This window comes from Molossus molossus, unplaced genomic scaffold (assembly GCF_014108415.1).
Source record: "Molossus molossus isolate mMolMol1 unplaced genomic scaffold, mMolMol1.p scaffold_m16_p_8, whole genome shotgun sequence".
Classification (NCBI taxonomy): Eukaryota; Metazoa; Chordata; class Mammalia; order Chiroptera; family Molossidae; genus Molossus; species Molossus molossus.
In genome coordinates this window covers 75,982,541-76,000,598 of record NW_023425402.1, presented here as the reverse complement: position 1 = coordinate 76,000,598, position 18,058 = coordinate 75,982,541, and the positions used below count along the sequence as shown (strand labels likewise).

The 18,058-nt window shown below is 36.0% G+C and overlaps 1 long non-coding RNA gene across 1 annotated transcript; it reads left to right on the top strand.

The window, feature by feature from the left end:
• Window positions 1-1,234: 1,234 nt before the first annotated feature.
• Window positions 1,235-12,697, top strand: LOC118620914. Its single transcript, XR_004957587.1, has 3 exons — window positions 1,235-1,368; window positions 2,167-2,302; window positions 12,592-12,697. It is a non-coding gene; the product is annotated as an uncharacterized LOC118620914 (long non-coding RNA).
• The last annotated feature ends 5,361 nt before the right edge of the window (window positions 12,698-18,058 follow it).

The window sequence follows — 18,058 nt, the reverse complement described above, 5'->3', positions numbered from 1 at the left end:
CTTTCTTTGATTTCCTTGAGCAATTATTTTCTCTTTCGAAGAATAATTGTATTACTGGTAGGTATATTTCCTAGAGTGTTTAGAAATACTTTTATAACATTGTTAAATGACAATCAATGTCTTATGTGTTGATATATCTTAACTATAGCCATAGAAGTGTGAGGGTTTTCATACTTTCCTATATCCTTCGTGAAATACTGATTAAGTGTAACATCTAATATGTTACAGAATCAGATATTACTATTCTTATCTCATCCAAAATGAAAAAAACTGCAAACTAAATCAATAACTGCTCTAATTACCATTGTGGCTAAACTGCATATTGAAAGATACAAAATGACCTGGTGTGTAAGTCAGCTTGCACTGTGAGCTTCTAAAATTTCAGGTTTTGACAGGTATTTAATGGGATTTTTGGCCTTAACCTTGTGCTGCTTTCTGTAGGTTCATTTGTAGTGACTTAGACCATTGCTAATGGATGGAAATCCCTGCTGCCCTTCCCCTCTGTTTAATCTGCTCATTAATTAGGAGGAAGAATGATAAATTTTGTCTTTAGCTGAATTTTCAGAGAACCTGGGTTTAAAGGGTTTATGGTGCTATTGGGTCCACTATATGAGTAAAATTTAAATTTGAGACACTATCTTAATCCTAAGAGGACAAATTTATGTGTTGTTATATAGAAGGCTGTGAAGAGTATAAGAAGCATAAAATAGTATTCTTTTTCTTCAGGACAGTATTTTAAAGAAATCACAGGGCTCCTTTCTAGCTGTGGTTTTTATCCTTTCTGCATTTGAGGAAAATATTTGAATACTTGAATCTATGAAACTTTTCACCACAATACAGGATAATAATAATGCCATGCAAAATTCAAAACAATTACAAATGAGACTGGGATGATTTAAAGAAAACTATAATTTTTAAAATGTTGGACTGTGTGTTTTTATTCTAGAGTTTATAAAAGTGTCTATCTGGCAGTTAACAGATATCAATGTGTAGTTCTGACTATATATTGACTAAAAGAATCAATAATTATTACTGTCTTCATTTGGTTACCCTTTAGTACTCTGAGTAGAACTCTTTCTGAGTTCATTTTCTTAAAAGATTAGTAGTCAAAGTTCTTGCATATAACCATAAGCACATGCTTTTTTTGATATTGACCTGAACTTTTGCTTTTTTTCATTCTTTAGCTCAATATTTTGTCTGAAGGAAATACCATAACAACTTGTGCCTTCAGTTATAGTGAAAAAAATATTGCATGCTTGTTAAAATATGCTAACACATTTAAGATGTGTTCACAGTAACCCAGAGCAATGAGACACAATGTCTGAAGAATCATTCTCTAGAAGATATCTCAACAAATTTTATAAAAAGGTAAGAACCCTGAATTTAAATTTGAGTTAAAAAAGATAACATTAGTTGCCAGGCCAGTGTGGCTCAGTGGTTGAGCATTGACCCATGCACCAAGAGGTCACGGGTTTGATTTCTGGTCAGGGCACATGCTTAGGTTGTGGGCCAAATCTCCGATGGGGGGCGTGCAGGGGATGGCCAATCAATGTTCTCTCTCATCGATGTTTCTCTCTCTCTCCCTCTCCCTCTAAAATCAATAAAGAAAAAAAAAGATGACATTAGAAAAATATAAGGAAGTAAATGGACAATGGGAAAAAATGTTTTTTTCTAAAATCCTCACCCAAGGATATTTTTCCATTTATCTTCAGATAGAGTGGGAGAGAGGAAGAGAGTGAGAGAGAGAGAGAGAGAGAGAGAGAGAGAGAGATGGATTGCCTCCCACATGACCCTGGCCAGGGCCAGCGACTAAACTGCAACTGAGGTACGTGTCCTTGACCGGAATCAAACCTGAGACTCTTTGGTCCACAGGCTGATGCTCCAACCACTGAGCCAAACCAGCCAGGGTAACAATGGAACATTTCATCTGGATTAGTTTGTGGTGGTTGTGTAGTTTTAACCTTAAGAAGGGAAAGATGATAAGGAAGAAAAACTTCTATTGGAAAGAAAATATTGAAAAAAGAAAGGTTTGCTTGAATTTTTATTATATTTGTTCTAAGTATTGGTGTCTGCCTTTCCAATTATATAAAAGTTGAGCAGAATAAGAGCAAGTCTTCTTGAGCCATCTATAAGAACATATTTCTACCATTGTGATTTCTCCTCTAGCTGTCACAGGCTGAGAGACTGTATTCCCTTGGTGTAAATTTAAAAAGTCTGGTGGTAACATGAATGGGTGGCAGTGAACAACACCGCCACCTGAACTTCAGTGGAATTTCTGATGTTTTGTTTTTCATCGCTGTCGGTAATGTATCTCTCCTGAAGACGATATTTCATCAAACTTATAATGAAAACAATGTGGCCATGATATATTTATAGCATACATTTTTATTGGTTGGATAGAGTTTTTGTTGTATTTGTTAATCAAACAAAAAGTTGATTTTAGTGTAGCACTTGAAACTCTTCAAAAGTATTTTTCCAAAATAAATACTTTTATTCACTTATTTTTAAGTTTTTTTTCAATTACAGTTGACATTCAATATCACATCAGTTGTAGGTATACAGCATAGCAGTTAGATATTTATATAACTTATGAAGTGCCCAAAATAAATCATTTTAAGCCACAAAATTTTTCAGTATAACATCAGCTGAAATAATGCATTTACTTTTTTTTTCTTGAAGTAGTCATATGTTTTACTTATTTAAAGTTCTTTATTGATTTTAGAAAGAGAAGAAGGGAGAGGAAGAGAGAGATGGAAACATTGATGAGAGAGAACATCGATTGGCCTGCACTGGGGATCGGGCCCACAACATGCGCACGTGCCCTGACCAGGAATCGAACCAGCAACCTCTTGGTGCATGGGTCTATGCTCGACCACTGAGCCACACCGACTGGGCTGCATTTTCTTTTATTAATAATTTTGGGGAGAAACAGAATTTCCAGGAAAACTAACCAAGATAGTATGACCATATCTACCTAGATGAAATTACAATTACTCCTAAAGAAATTTTCTGAGAAGAGTAAAATGATCAAGAGAATGACATCTTTAGCCACTTCCCACCTTCACATAATTTGGGAGACTACACAAGACAGAATATTAATATAATTAAAAATTACTTTAGTTTTAATAATTCTAGGGCTTTTTCTCAAACATAATATGGTAGTAAACACACTATCTTTTATGAAATACAATTCAAAGAATAGCGTCTGTGTTTTTAATATTAAATTTATATTCATATTTCATGCTCACAATTCATATTAAAAATCCATATTTTATAGGTATGTGACATAATCAATAAGGATTATTGGTCTTAAAAGTGATTTTTAAAATGAAGGAAAAGTATACTGTGAGCACAGGGGAAGGCATGCAAATCTAATTTTCAGCACTTAGTTGTATGAATCTTAGGCAAGTGATTTAAACCCTCTTAGTCAGTGTTTTCATCTGTAAAACAGGCATAACAGTACTACTCACTTAATGGGATTACATAAAGATAAATAAGTTAACAGTTATAAAATGCTGAGATGAGGTCCAGCATACAATAAGAGCTAGAAGAATATTTGTTAAGTGAAATCAGTAAATGGGACCAAATGTGTTGGGAAAATAGCCATTGCTTCTCATTTCAAAATATTTGTAATGGCATCTCTAAAATTAAGCACTGCACTGTTATTCATGAGTAAATATGTCATTCATTAGAAAATTAGTGCATCCAACAATAACAAGTTTAATGTACATAATAATTGCATTTCTTGTAACAGAGCATTCTTCAAGCTGAAAATTGAGTTCAAAATAGATTGCATTTACATGACAAATGGGGTAAACAATGGAACAAATACAAGTGCCCAAGGTATGGTAAATTTAGGGGCATAGAAAATAATGCTAGCTCACAAAGAGCAAAATATAAATTTGGTCCCCTCATCCATCCTGCTTGACTAATTAGCCTTTCTCTTCCAATCGTATATTAGTAATACATTAAGATGCAAGATTACTTCCAGACTAGTTTAGAAAGGTGCATTGGCCTTAAGAAAAGAATCATAGGCTTTTCTAAACCACATCTTAGATAAAAGATAAAAAAAACACTTTGTGCAAATAAAGAAACAATAATTTGATCTGCCATTTGCCTTACAATAAGAACAGAGGCAGCATTAAGGTGTACTATGTCCATTCAAGTTATAAATGCTACCTAGAGTTATAGGATCAAAGCATAAAATAAGTCCTTTGCAGGGACAGAAACTACACAGCCTGTTTCTATGAGGCTGAGGCTGGAATTGTGTGTCACTGTGAAGCATCAGGATGAGTTGATGATCAAGTGACAGCATAATTTAAAATTGTGGAGGTGGGGGTGGGGCAAGGTTTAACAATACCCAATTTAAAACTCTGATTTCCAGGGGGCAAAAGGGACACTTGAACTCAGGAGCTGCGCATTTGTAGCTGTGCGAGCAGAGAGGAATATAACAGTAGTTCTCACTATAGGCATTAGAATCACCAGGAGAAATGGTTTAAACACAATTTGTTAAGCCTCACATCCGGAGTTTCTAATTCAGTATGTCTGTGGTAGGGCCTAAGAATTTGCATTTCAGTTATTCATTTATTTATTTATTTTTATTGTTGAAAGTATTACAGATGTCCCTCTTTTTATCCCCATTGACCCCCTCCTCCCTGCTCCCATCTTCTCCGTCTTCTCTAACCTAATGTCTGTGTTCACTGGTTGTATATATATGCATATAAATTCTTTGTTCTATCTCTTCCCACCCCTCCTAACCCCCCACCCCACCCCTGCCCCCATCTCTCTGAGGTCTTTGTTAGTCTGTTCCCTACTTCCATGATTCTCAATCTGTTTTGGTCAACAGCTTATTTTGTTCATGATGTTCCATTAATAAGTGAGATCATGTGGTACTTGTCTTTCCCTGACTGGCTTATTTCACTTAGCATAATACTCCCCAGGTTCCTCCATGTCATCTGAAACGGTAAGAGATCTTTCTTTCTTACAGCTACATAGTGTTCCATTGTGTAAATGTACCACAGCTTTTTTATCCACTTATCTACTGATAGATGTGGGTTGTTTCCAGATCTTAGCAATTGTAAATAACATTGCTATGAACATAGGGGTGCATATATTCTTTCTGATTGGTGTGTCAGAAAACATATTCGCCAATTATATGTCGAATAAGGGTTTAATATCCAAAATATATAGAATACTCATACAACTCAACAAATGGACAAATAATCTGATTAAATAGTTGGTAGATGACCTGAATAGACACCTCTCCAAACAGGACATACAAATGGGCAGGAGACATATGAAAAAATGCTCAACATCACTAATCATCAGAGAGATGCAAATTAAAACAACAATGAGGTAACACCTCACACCTGTCAGAATGATTGCCATCAACAAATCCTCAAACAACAAGTGCTGGTGAGGGTGTAAAGAAAAAGGGACTCTAGTACACTGCTGGTGGGAATGCAGACTGATGCAGACACTATGAAAAACAATATGGTGTTTCCTCAAAAAATTAAAAATGGAACTTCCATTTGACCCAGTGAGTCCACTTGTAGGAATATATCCTAAGAATTTGCATTTCTAACAAGTGACCTGGTTGATGGTGTAGATGGTGCTGGCCAGGAACTGGCTTTGAGACGCACAGGATTAGAGTCATTTCCCATAGTGTTGTTTAGTACACACACTTCCACATGTCTTCGGGAAACAAACAAACTAGGAAAAACATAAATTTTGTATGGTGGTAAAAGCTATAAAATTCTGAATAAAAATAATTTATTTTTGCATAATTTATCATATGATAATATTGTATGAATTTTTAATTTCAAAATATGGTATATAATATATAAGGGTTTACAAGTCCTTTGACCATGACATTTTTTTCTGAGAGCCATCTATTTATATCTCCTAGATATAACATTTTATGGAGCACACATGAGAGGATGCTTTGAAAAGATGGTTTTAAAATTTTTTTAGTTCATATATTCTAATGAGATTCAGAATTTTTTTATAGTTTTAGAGGATGTCTGATAAAGGACATATGGTTAAGTAGGAAATTATAAACTCTCTCAAGGGAACACCTGATTCTGTTATAGCAATGGGTTCTGATTAATTGCTGACTGATGGACCTATATAGTCTGACCATCTCATGGGATAATTATAGTGGAACTCACGACAGAATTTAAATGTCTTTTACTCCTGACTGATTTTCAAGCCTCATCTCTCATCACTTTTTAATCTGAACTCTCTGCCAAATTGAACTATTGCATTTCCCTGAACATTCCAGACTCTTAAATTTTGTCTGCCTTTGTATATGTTCCTTCCCTTCCCTTAGCCTGCAATCTTCCTTCTTCTACCTACTTCATCTGCTAGGGATTTTGTACTCCTTTAGTCCTTCCTTCTTCCAATGCTCATCTGTTCTCTGAAGCTTCCCCTGACCAAACCTATTTAGCTCCCCACCACAATATATTATACTATAGAAATTTTTTTGTCTGTTTTAATCCTAGGGCTCCTTAAAGGTAATGATAGAAAGTGCTCTGTTACCCTGAGTTCCATACAACTAGCACACTGCCCCAGTCATAACAGATGAATGACATTACTAGTTTTTTGGTCTTGTAGCCTGTTATAGATTCATTGCTATAGAAACAGGTTTTTTGAAAATTTCTTCAAACCAGCTTGAATTGATTTACTAGTTGTAGTAGGCTGAAGAATGGCCTCACAATGATATCAACATCCACATCCCCAAGACCTGTGAATGTTATTGTACGAGGTAAAAAAGACTGAACATGTGATTAAGTTTAGAGAGGGAAATTATCTTGGATTATACAGCTGGGCTCAATGTAATGACAATGGTCCTTATTAAAAGAAGGAAGGGGGAGATTTGGTTATAGTGGTGGCACATCAGAGTAGTATAACTTGAGGAAGATTTGACCAGCCATTGCTGACTTTCAAGGTGGAGGATGAGGCCACAAATCAAGGAAAGGCAAAGAATTAAGGATTATCCTTTAATGGCCAGCAATTGGAATGCAGCTCCGTAGACACATTTTAGACTTCTGAACTATAAGATAATCAATTGTATTACCTTGAGCCATGAGTTTATGGCAATTTGTTGTAGCAGTAATAGGAAACTAGTAAGCTGATGGGGGAAATATTATAAAACATACGTATAGATCCTCTAAAGAATTAGTGTCTTCAAAAGAATCACATTATCTCAATTCTATCATCAAAATTATTATATAGTACAAAAATATACTTAGGCATTGCTTACTATGTATTGAGTGCTTTATTTATTTTATTATTACTTTTTAATCCTCACTAGAGGATATGTTTTTATTTATCTGAGAGAGAAAGAGAGAGGCAGAGATATCAATCGGTTACCTGCTGTAGGTGCCTAGACTGAGATCGAAGCTGGGTTTGTGCCATGACCAGGAATCAAACCCACAGCAACAGAGACACCTGACCAGGGTGTGTCAAGTGCTTTACATGCATTAACCATTTGAAGTACTTATATTCAGCATCTCATTTTACTGATGGAGAAAATAAAGCAATGATTTTAAGTAAATTCTTCCTGGTCATACATAGGTTGAGAAATACTTTGCATTAGGTCTGTCTATTCCAAACCAATATGCTATTTATCACTACAATATATGACTTTTTATTTTATTTTTTTCATTACCGTTTATCCCATCTATGCTTGCTTCCTCCTCCATAACCTCTGTGCAATCACCCCATTGTCGTCCGTGTCCATGAGTTCTCTCTTCTTTTTCTTCTTTGATCAATCCCTCCACTGCCCCAACACCCCCTACCACTGCCCCCAGAGCTGTCTGCCTGCTTCTGTGAGTCTGTCTCTATTTTGCTTGGTAGTTTAGTTTGTTCATTAAATTTCACATATGAGTGAATATGAGACCGTATGATCCGAGGATACATTTGATAAGAGGTTACTATCCAAAATTTATAGAGAACTTGTGAAACTCAACACCAAAAATACCCAAACAATCTAATTTAAAAATGGGCATACAAATGGCCAAGAGACATATGAAAAAAATGCTCAGTGTCACTAATCATCAGAGAGATGCAAATTAAAATGACACTGAGGTATCACCTCACACCTGTCAGAATGGCCGCCATCAACAAATCATCAAACAACAAGAACTGGAGAGGGTGTGGAGAAAAGGGGACTCTAGTACATTGCTGGTGGGAATGCAGACTGGTGCAGCCACTATGGAAAACAATATGGTGTTTCCTCAAAAAATGAAAAATGGAACTGCCATTTGACCCAGTGATCCCACTTATAGGACTATATCCTAAGAAGCATGAGACACCAATCAGAAAGAGTATATACATCCCTATATTGATAGCTAAGATCTGGAAACAACCCAAGTGTCCATTGATAGATGAGTGGATACAAAAGCCATGGTACATTTACACAATGGAGTACTATGCAGCTGTAAGAAAGAGAGATCTCTTACCTGTTGAGATGATGTGGATGGACCTGGAGAGTATTATGCTAAGTGAAATAAGCAAGTCAGAGAAAGATAAGTACCATATCTCACTTATTTGTAGAACATAATGAACAAAATTAAGCTGATGAACAAAATAGATCAGAGACTTGGAAGTAGAGAACAGACTGACAATCCTCAGAGGGAATGGGGTTAAGGGTAAGAAGGGATAAACCAAAGAACTTATATGCATATATGCATAACCAATGGACACAGACAACAGTGCGGTGAAGGTGGGGATGGGGTGTGGGAGCAGGGAAGAGGGTGTCAATGGAGAAAAAAAGAAGGGACATCTGTAATACTTTCAACAATAAAGATAAGTTTTTAAAAAAAGACTCTTCATCTACAACAAATCAAAAAACAAAAATAAAATAAAAAATGGGCAGCTGACCTGAATAGATACTACTCCAAAGAGGACATACAGATGGCCAATAGACATGTGAAAAGATGCTCAAAGTCACTAATCATCAGAGAATTGCAAATTGAAACTAGAGGGGGATGTCACCTTACACCTGTCAGAATGGCCATCATCAATAAATCAACAAGCAACTGTTGGTGAGGATGTGGAGAAAAGGGAACCCTTGAGCACTGTTTGTGGGAATGCAGATTGGTGCAGCCATTGTGGAAAGCACTGTAGAGTTACCACAAAAAAATTAAAAATGGGACTGCTTTATGACTCAGTGATTCCACTTCTGGTAATTTATCCAGAGAAACCCAAAACACTAATTTGGAAGAATATATGCACCCCTTTGTTCATTGCAACATTGTTTACGATAGCCAATATTTGGAAGCAGCCCAAGTGTCTATCAGAAGATGAGTGGATAAAAAAGCTGTGGTATATTTACATAAAGGAATACTACTCTGCTATAAAATGAAAGAAAATTTAATCTTTTGGGACAGCATGGATAGACCTGGAGAACATTGTGCTAAGTGAAATAAGCCAGGCAAAGAAATACAAGTACCATATGATTTCACTCATATGCAATATATGACTTTCATCTATAATTCAGGATAAGGGCATTGCTACAGTCATGTCCAATTGGCGGTACTATGGTTCCCTGTAATGCTCAGCAGAAGTGTGGAATAACTTTTAATGTAATTCTTTTATTTATTTTTTCATTATGGCCTAGCTAGAAAGCCGTCCCTTTTTCCAGTAACTTCTATAAAACTTAGTATGCATCAACATGTAAAATTTGCATCATGCTTCTTGATATAGATATTTTTGTTTAGAAATTTTCCATAATGCAGTCTTAATAAAGGTAGTGAATTCTACATGCGTGGAACAATAACCTGTTTAGAATATAATCTTGACATTTCCTTTAGCGATCTATGTAAACAATTTTCAGCACTCTTAAAGGCATAAATTCTATGATGAACCATGATAATATTTATGGTTAGAAAATATATTTGAAAGCAATTATTTTAATTGGCTAAAGAAGTACAGTTGCTGAAAACATTAAATAAAATAATCACCTAGTACAGTATCTGGAACAAAGCAGGTATTCAAGTAGTTATTAATTAAATAAAACAATTTGAAATATTAGTCAAAGTAAAAGTAATTCCTCTTCCCTTCTCCATTCACTATGGCTGGCTTCCCCAAGCACATGTCACATGTTTATGCTACAAGAGTGGATTGTTCTATACATCATTCTGTACTTGTTTTTGTATATTTTTTGTTTATTGCTTGTTTATGTGTGGTTTTTGGTTGCTTTTCCTTAACAGTATAGTGTGAACTTTCTTTCTTTCTTTTTTTATTACATATAGTTCTGCTTTATTTATTTATTTATTTGTTTATCCTCATCTGAGGACATTTTTGCATTTTTCTTCAGATAAAGCCGGAGGGAGAGTGGGAGGAACAGAGAGAGAAACATCGACGTGAGAGGGACACATCGAGTGGATGCCACCCACACGACCTAAACCAGGGCCAGGGACAAACTGCAACTGAGGTACGTGCCCTTAGCGCGACCCAAACCCAGGACTCTCTGGTCCATGGGCCGACACTCTAACCACTGAGCCAGACCAACCAGGGCTAGTTCTGCTTTATTTTTGAAAGCATTGCATCACAGTCTGTGCTATGAGTATACCACTATTTAACCAGTCTCGTTCTGATGACTGTTCAGATTGACTTCATTTTCATTGCTAATATAAGTAATGCTATTACAAAATGCTGTAATTGTCTTCATTTGCTTGAGTGATAATAGTCATAGACTAGACCCCTTGAAATGCAATTCCTGATTCATATAGATGAATGCATACTTAAAATTTTTGACAGATTTTAGAGGCATTTAAAAAACCAAATGTCTCTATGAAAGGTTGCAACAGTTTATATTCACACCAAATTTATGAGAGTTTCTTTCTCCCCATACTCGCACTGATTCTGGGCGTGAAAAAAATCTTTAAAGTTTTCTGATGAGATAAATTTCTCATAAACTAGAAAGTATTTTCCATATTCCCAGATTCATGTAAAGTAATATAACAAGAATACTGAAGAGGTAGAATATATAGTACTTACTTTCATATTTTTATTCTTATTAGGGAAAGACTTCCTAGTAAGGATTCCTAGTTACATAGCAGTTTGTAAATACAAAATATTGTATATATAACATCCAGGGTAAAACTGAAGGACTCAAATATTGAGCACTTTCAGAACCCAACAGGCAAAGCAATCGATATGGCTGAATTTGTCTAGTAAGAGGTTCTAGTCATCATTATGAAAAGTACGTGGGGTCTAGGGTAGGTGGAGAAAAGACATACATTTCAGAAGCATGTCTGATGTTAGAAATAAATGAACTTGTGTGGCTTATATACTGTTTTTATACAGGATTTTATTTCTGTTGCCACAGACATGCTGTCATTCACCAGTAAACTTGTGTGAAGATGATAATAGAGCAGCTTGTCTGGTAACTTAAATATGGGTTTCAAAACTTCAGTATACACATTTTCGGCACTGACCTTGTATTAATTTGTATGAATGCAGGAGGGAAGTCAGAGGCATTGGAGGCTGCTACTAGCTATAAATGAGAGCTTAGGTGACAGGCAACCAACAGGCAAAGGGCACATTTTAGCCCCAAGCCATGGCTGCTGAGGCATCTCAGAAGCAGCTATGACACGTCTTTGTTGATGAGTGCCTAAAAGCAGATGACAATAAAAAAAACCCAAGAACTATTAACCATGTGGAGAAACACAATCACAGGCAGCTACTTAATGCAAACAGTATGTTTGGGGAAGGGGGAGAATTATACCTAGGAGTCATTATTTTTGATGGAAGACTTTTTTAAAAAGTGTATTGCCCAACTGGTGTAACTCAGTTGGTTGGATGTCACCCTGTGCACCAAGAGGTGGCCGATTTGATTCCCGGTTAGGGCACGTGCCTGGGTTGTGAACTTGATACCCCATGGAGGGTGTGCTGGAAGCAGCTGATTAATGGTTCTCGCTCATCGAGGTTTCTATTTCTCTCTCTGTCTCCCTTCCTCTCTCTATAAATAATAACATATTTAAAAGTAAAATAAAATAAAATGCATCAAAATTCCGAGGAAAATTTTAGTGGGAGGTGCCAAGAGAAAAACATAAAGTTGTTCCTCTACTCAGGCACCAAACAAATCAGCACAAGAAACATATCATAAAGAGGACAGGTACCCTGAACGCCAAGAAAAATCATGCATGAATAAGAAAATAGCTTCCATAATCAAAATTTTATATCTTGCAAACATCGATCGGTCCCAATTGGGAAAAGGGACATATGCAATGTGATGGTGAGATGATTTAATATTGAATCATTCATAAGCAGTTCAATATATGTATATATTTAGTGTTTGATATACATATATATAATATTTGATATGTCTCATCACTTATATTCTCTCTAATGAAGTGTCGATATATTATGTATTTACTTTCTGAGACTGATTATCAGCTGCTCAAGGCCAGTGTATGAATTCTTCAGCCTTCCTTTGAGGAATGTATAACTATCTCCTTTCAAGAATTCATCTATACTTTCTTGTTCTTCTGGGATTTACACTCCAAACGTGATTAGACCTGGAATACACTCCAAATGGCATAAAAATCCCTGGTCAAAGGATGCTTCTTTATCTTTTAGGATTCTGCTGAAGTGGCAAAGAGTAATGCACTTTAGTTTTGTTTTTATTGAGGATCTACTATGTTGAGGATGCATGTCACTTCAGAAGACACAAATAAACAAGGTATGGTATTTGCCCTCAAATTAGATAAAATCAAACTGAGGCAAACCAAATGCTTCTGTAAACAAATATAAAACTTAACACAGGCTGTGATTCAGTGCCAGAAATATGTGGTGCCCTGTTATTACTTTAGGTGTGTTAGAAAGGTAGACACACACTCAATTTTGATTTCTGAAAATTAAGAGACTTGTGAGTAGTCAAATGTAGCTAATAGAGTTCTAAGATCCTATACAATTAGCATTTTTAAAGAACATTACATTTTTAAAGTACAGGAAATAAAATTAATGACAGAAAGGCATGAAGAACATGTCAAAAGAGAATATGACATGTCTGGGGCAGAATGAGGTCACACACCCAGGTCTCTGAATTCCTAGTTCCACACAAATACACTAATTAATATTTTTAAAACATACTACAGTTGTTATTGTTGTATTTGCTTTATTTTGAGCCTGTGATATCAAAATCTAGCAGATTAAAGGAGAAATATCCACCTAATAGGCAGACAGGAGACAGGTTGGGTCTGCATTCCTGGTGCCTGTCTAGTTCTACCACTCCCTGTGGGGCAGAGGGCAAGAGACAAACTGCCCAGTGCATTTCATTTACAAATTTGGGATAATAACAATCCCAGCTCATAGTTTTGTTGGGGGATACAATGAAAATGTAAGTAAATAATTTATAACAAGGTCTGGTATGGAGTAATCTCTCAGTGAGCTATTAATATTATTCTTATCAGTATAGTCTTCTAGCCACTAAGCTTTCACCAACTGCAGGTCTGTGACTATAAATAGGAGAACATAATGTAAAACAGTGATTTTCCTCCAAAACCTGTGGCAACGTTTACTTCTTATTCAGATTAGAAAGCAGAAGTCTGCAGTTTTAGAATTGCAGATAAGCTTTACAGACTGTAAATCATCTAGAATGGGATGGCTTGGCTAACCCTCAACTTTAGCAAGCCTTTTTGACTCATTTTTCCATTTGTAATTCTGCTGTGTCAGCTATATCATTTACTTTTTTCCTTCTTTATATCAAAATGTAGGGGTCTATTTAATTTTGTGCCGTGAAACCAAAAATGGTATGGAAGAAAATGAGATATAACTACTCTCAGTATTCTCCTATTCCTGGTATTTTCCTTAAAAAAAAATCCATCTTTTGGAAAATGAATATTTTTATCTATGTATCACCCACTAAAACCCTTGTCTTCCTTTAACATTTTCTGAATTAGACTGTGCAAACCAACCACTTTTCACTGATTTCTTCCCATGATTGCTTACTAGGCATACACTCTTTCAAAAGACTTGGATTGCCTTAAAAAAAATTTTTTTTTTCTTTATTAATTTTAAAGAGAGAGGAAGTAAGAGGGAGAGAGAGACAGAAACATCAGTGAGAGAGAACATTGATTGGCTGCCTCCTGCACGCCCCCTGGTGGGGATCAGGCCTACAACCTTGGCATGTGTCCTGACCGGAAATCGAACCAGCAACCTCTTGGTGTATGTCTCAACCACTGAGCCACACCAGCCAAACAAGACTTGTCTTGTCTTTGTTCTCCCTTTGTTCCCTTTTGGTGTCTCCATCCTCCAGGACCACAAGACTTCACTATACTCTTGTCTTCTGCATGGACCCTCTGGGATCTGGCTTACTCAGCCTGGGCCATCCCTCCTGTCCCTTTCCTTTAGACTCTGAAAGTTTCCTCTTGCTCTAATCGAGTCATCATTCCTCACTGATGAAAAGGCTTTACATTTCAGGGCTTTGTTTTGAAGATGCATCTTGGAGCACTGCAGCAGATGAGTGAGGTAGACAGTCTTTGGCACATGGGTCTTTAAGTTTCTCTGGTCACACTGCGTAGAGCTGCATGATTTCCATCTACTCCACTTCTTTCTAGCACCATCTTTAGCCTCATACAGAACTATGAAACTGTGCTGTGTTGGTGACACTATACCTTTTCTCTACATAAATTTGGAATACTTTAGAAATATCTAAAACAATAGGACCTAGAGATATTAGAGATCAAATTAAAGAAATTTTAAAGAAATTCCTTGTATACTTTTAGGTGAAATGTATATAAGATGCCCATTAGATCTTAGCTAGTAAGTAATCCTAGATCTTATTTCTCTGTGTGATCTTCCATCTTCCTCGTTAAACAAGTACAGTGTCATATCTGTGCTACATTTCAAGCCTAGTGTGTCTTCCCAGCGCTACAAGTAAAACCTCTCCATCAATCAAGTTTAAATGTTATTCTTTGAGGGAAGCTTTTTCCATTTTTGAAGGATAGCCTAAAGACCTCCACGGCATTTTTTAGTATCTCTCTTTTAAGATCTAACACACCTACTGTAATTATATATACATGTACTTGCTTCAACAATAGGACTCTGATGGGTATTTTTCCCCCCATTTCTTGAACAGAACTTGATTCAGATTAAATACTTAACTAATGTTTTATAATAGAATAATGCTTCAAGGGTACCATTGGGGCTTCTTTTTTATATAGATTGACATTTTAGTGTTTTTTACATTACTTTCCCCAGGAAACAAATAATAAATAAACTGTTTTGCACAGGGGTCTGCGATTATCATACACAAATTTAAAGGGGAATTGCAATTATAATTAGAGATGAAAATAAGAATTTTAGACCTTAGGAGGAAAGTTAACAAAAAGTCTAGAGGAATGTCAATCCACATACCTGAGTTTCAGTCTTTGTTTTGCTGCTAAGTGAATCCTTTGGAACCAGAAGTTAAATACCTTGTATAAATTAAGACATTTTAAATTGTGAATAACAGAGAACTTAACTCAAACTGACTTAAATCACAAAGGAAAATTTCCTATTCATGTAAGTGAAGGCTTTGATGAGGAGTTATTCAGAGGCTTAAAATGTCAAAAGAGACTCGTCTGTTCAGTCATTTTACTTCTAACTTTCAGTATGATAGTTCTCATCAGTGTTTTAGGGTAGTTCCCATCAGCAGCCTCTGCTATCTGCATCTTTGTTCACATTTCTTCTCTTAATCAATAGATTCTTATGCTTTACTTTGATTAGTTCAACTTGAGTCATGTGCCAACTGTCAACCTCTGAAACAATCAATGTGGTGGATTGAGACAGATCAATAAATTTACACTTCATACACACACACACACACACACACACACACAATTATATATATATTTGATTGGCTTGTACCATCAGGGCCCTCACTTGGAGCTGGGTGTATGGGTTAATTCTACTCAAACTCTATGGTTACTACAGAATGGCCAGACCTGGAAATAGATGTACAAGCTACTGCCATCACCACATGACCATAATATTCCCATATCATTTTTAAATGCTATGATCTGTAAAAATGTAATAAAATAGAAAGAATTACATATTTTATATTCACGTACATAAAAAATGTCTTCTTTAATTCTTTCATACTAAATATGGAGCAGCCAAAATCATTAAGTATCTGAGAATTATTGCAAGTCTTGAAAATTAGAATGCCCATTACTTCTCAGGATGTTTTTCTCTCTCTTTCTCCTTCCTCTCTCTCTAAAATAAATTTTTTTTAAAAGGGGTGAGGACCTGAATAGACATTTCTCCAAAAAGGACATACAGATGGCCAACAGGCACATAAAAAGATGCTCAACATCTCTAATCATCAGGAAAATGCAAATCAAAACCATAGTGAGTAATCATCTCACACCTGTCAGAATGGCTGCTATCAGGTGCAGGCTGAGGAAAGAGAATGCTAGACCTCGCAGTCATTACTTCATAAAATAGAAGCTCTGAAATACAGAGAGGGGGACCTGAACAATACCGACAGCTTGATTCTTCTGAAGAGATGCTGAATCCTCGACCAGGAGCTGAGGGGAGAGGGAGCCCTGTGTTCTTGGCTGCATCTGGTTAGTGTGAAGTTCCTGTCTTGTGTCTGAGAAATGGACGGAAGGAGCCACCATGGCTCAAATGCCCAGACTTTCACTCTTAGTGATATTTAACAGAATTTTCTTAAATAGCCGTTTTTTTGTTTTTCATTTGCTCTATCTCCTAGGACAATTTTCAGAGATTTTACATGGTTATTTATAATTTCACCAGTTATGGATTTTTGCTGGGGAGAAGATCCAGGGAGCACCTCAGTCTTGTTCTGGAAGTTCCCCTTTTACTTGTAAGTCCGGGTCTTCCTTCTCTCCAGCTTTCTATGCATTAGCTGGTGAGACTGTTATCAGGTGTTTGAACAGTATGGGGAAAAGAGGAAAATGAAATCAGATGACTATTGCTGAGTTTGATGGAAGTTCTAAAAAATATCATGAAAGGCTGAGAGCAATTACGTGGCAATTAGAAGTGTGAAAGCCAGAGGGCCTCCTTGGCAGCCATGACAGCTTATGTATAGACTTTTCTGTATGGATGATCTCTCTACTGGTGTAAGAGGAATGTTGAACTTCCCCTTCCCCCTGCCACATACACACTCACACACACTATTATTGTCAATCTTTTTCTTTATGTCTGTTAATATTTACTTTATGTATTTAGGTGCCCCTATGTTGGATGCATAGATGTTTACCAGTGTTATATCCTCTAGTTAGATCGATCTCTGCATCATTATGCAAAAACACTTCTTTGCCTCTTGTTGCAGTCTTTGTGTGAGGTCTATATTGTCTGATGTAAGTTGTTACCCCAGGCTTATGTTTCCATTTACATGAAATATATTTTTCTACCCCTTTATTTTCAGTCTGCATGTCTTTCAATCTGAAGTATGTCGCTTGCCTGCAGCATATGCACAGATCTTGCATTTTTATCCATTCAGCCACTTAGTGTTCTTCGATTGAAATATTTAGTCCATTTATATTTAAAAAAATTATTGATAGGTATATAGCTATTGCTGTTTTAGTAATCATTTAGTAATCATTTCCTAAATAGTCTCTTGTGCATTGATGGCTTTCTTTAATGGTTTGTTTGGGTTCCTTTCTCTTTATGTTTTGTGTCTCTATTATATGTTTTTCATTTGTGGCTACCATGAAATTCATGCATAATCTATGTTTATAGCAATCTATTTGTAAGGTGATGGTTGCTTACAATGAAATGCATTTTAAAAACACTACATTTTATTACTCACTCCAGCATGTTTATATTTTTAAAATCACATTTTATACCTTGTCTCTATGTGTTCCTTAACTTATAGTAGTTACACATGATGCTACTTTTATCTTTTAACTCTTATTCTAGTTTTATAATGGACTGATTTACTACATTTACTAAATCTTTGCCTTTATCAGTGATAATCTTTTTCTCCTATATGTATTTCTTATTTTGGTGATTTCTTTTTAATTTAATTTAATTTTTTTTATCCTCACCAAGGACACTTTTGTATTTATCTTCAAACAGAGCAGGAGGGAGAGAGGGA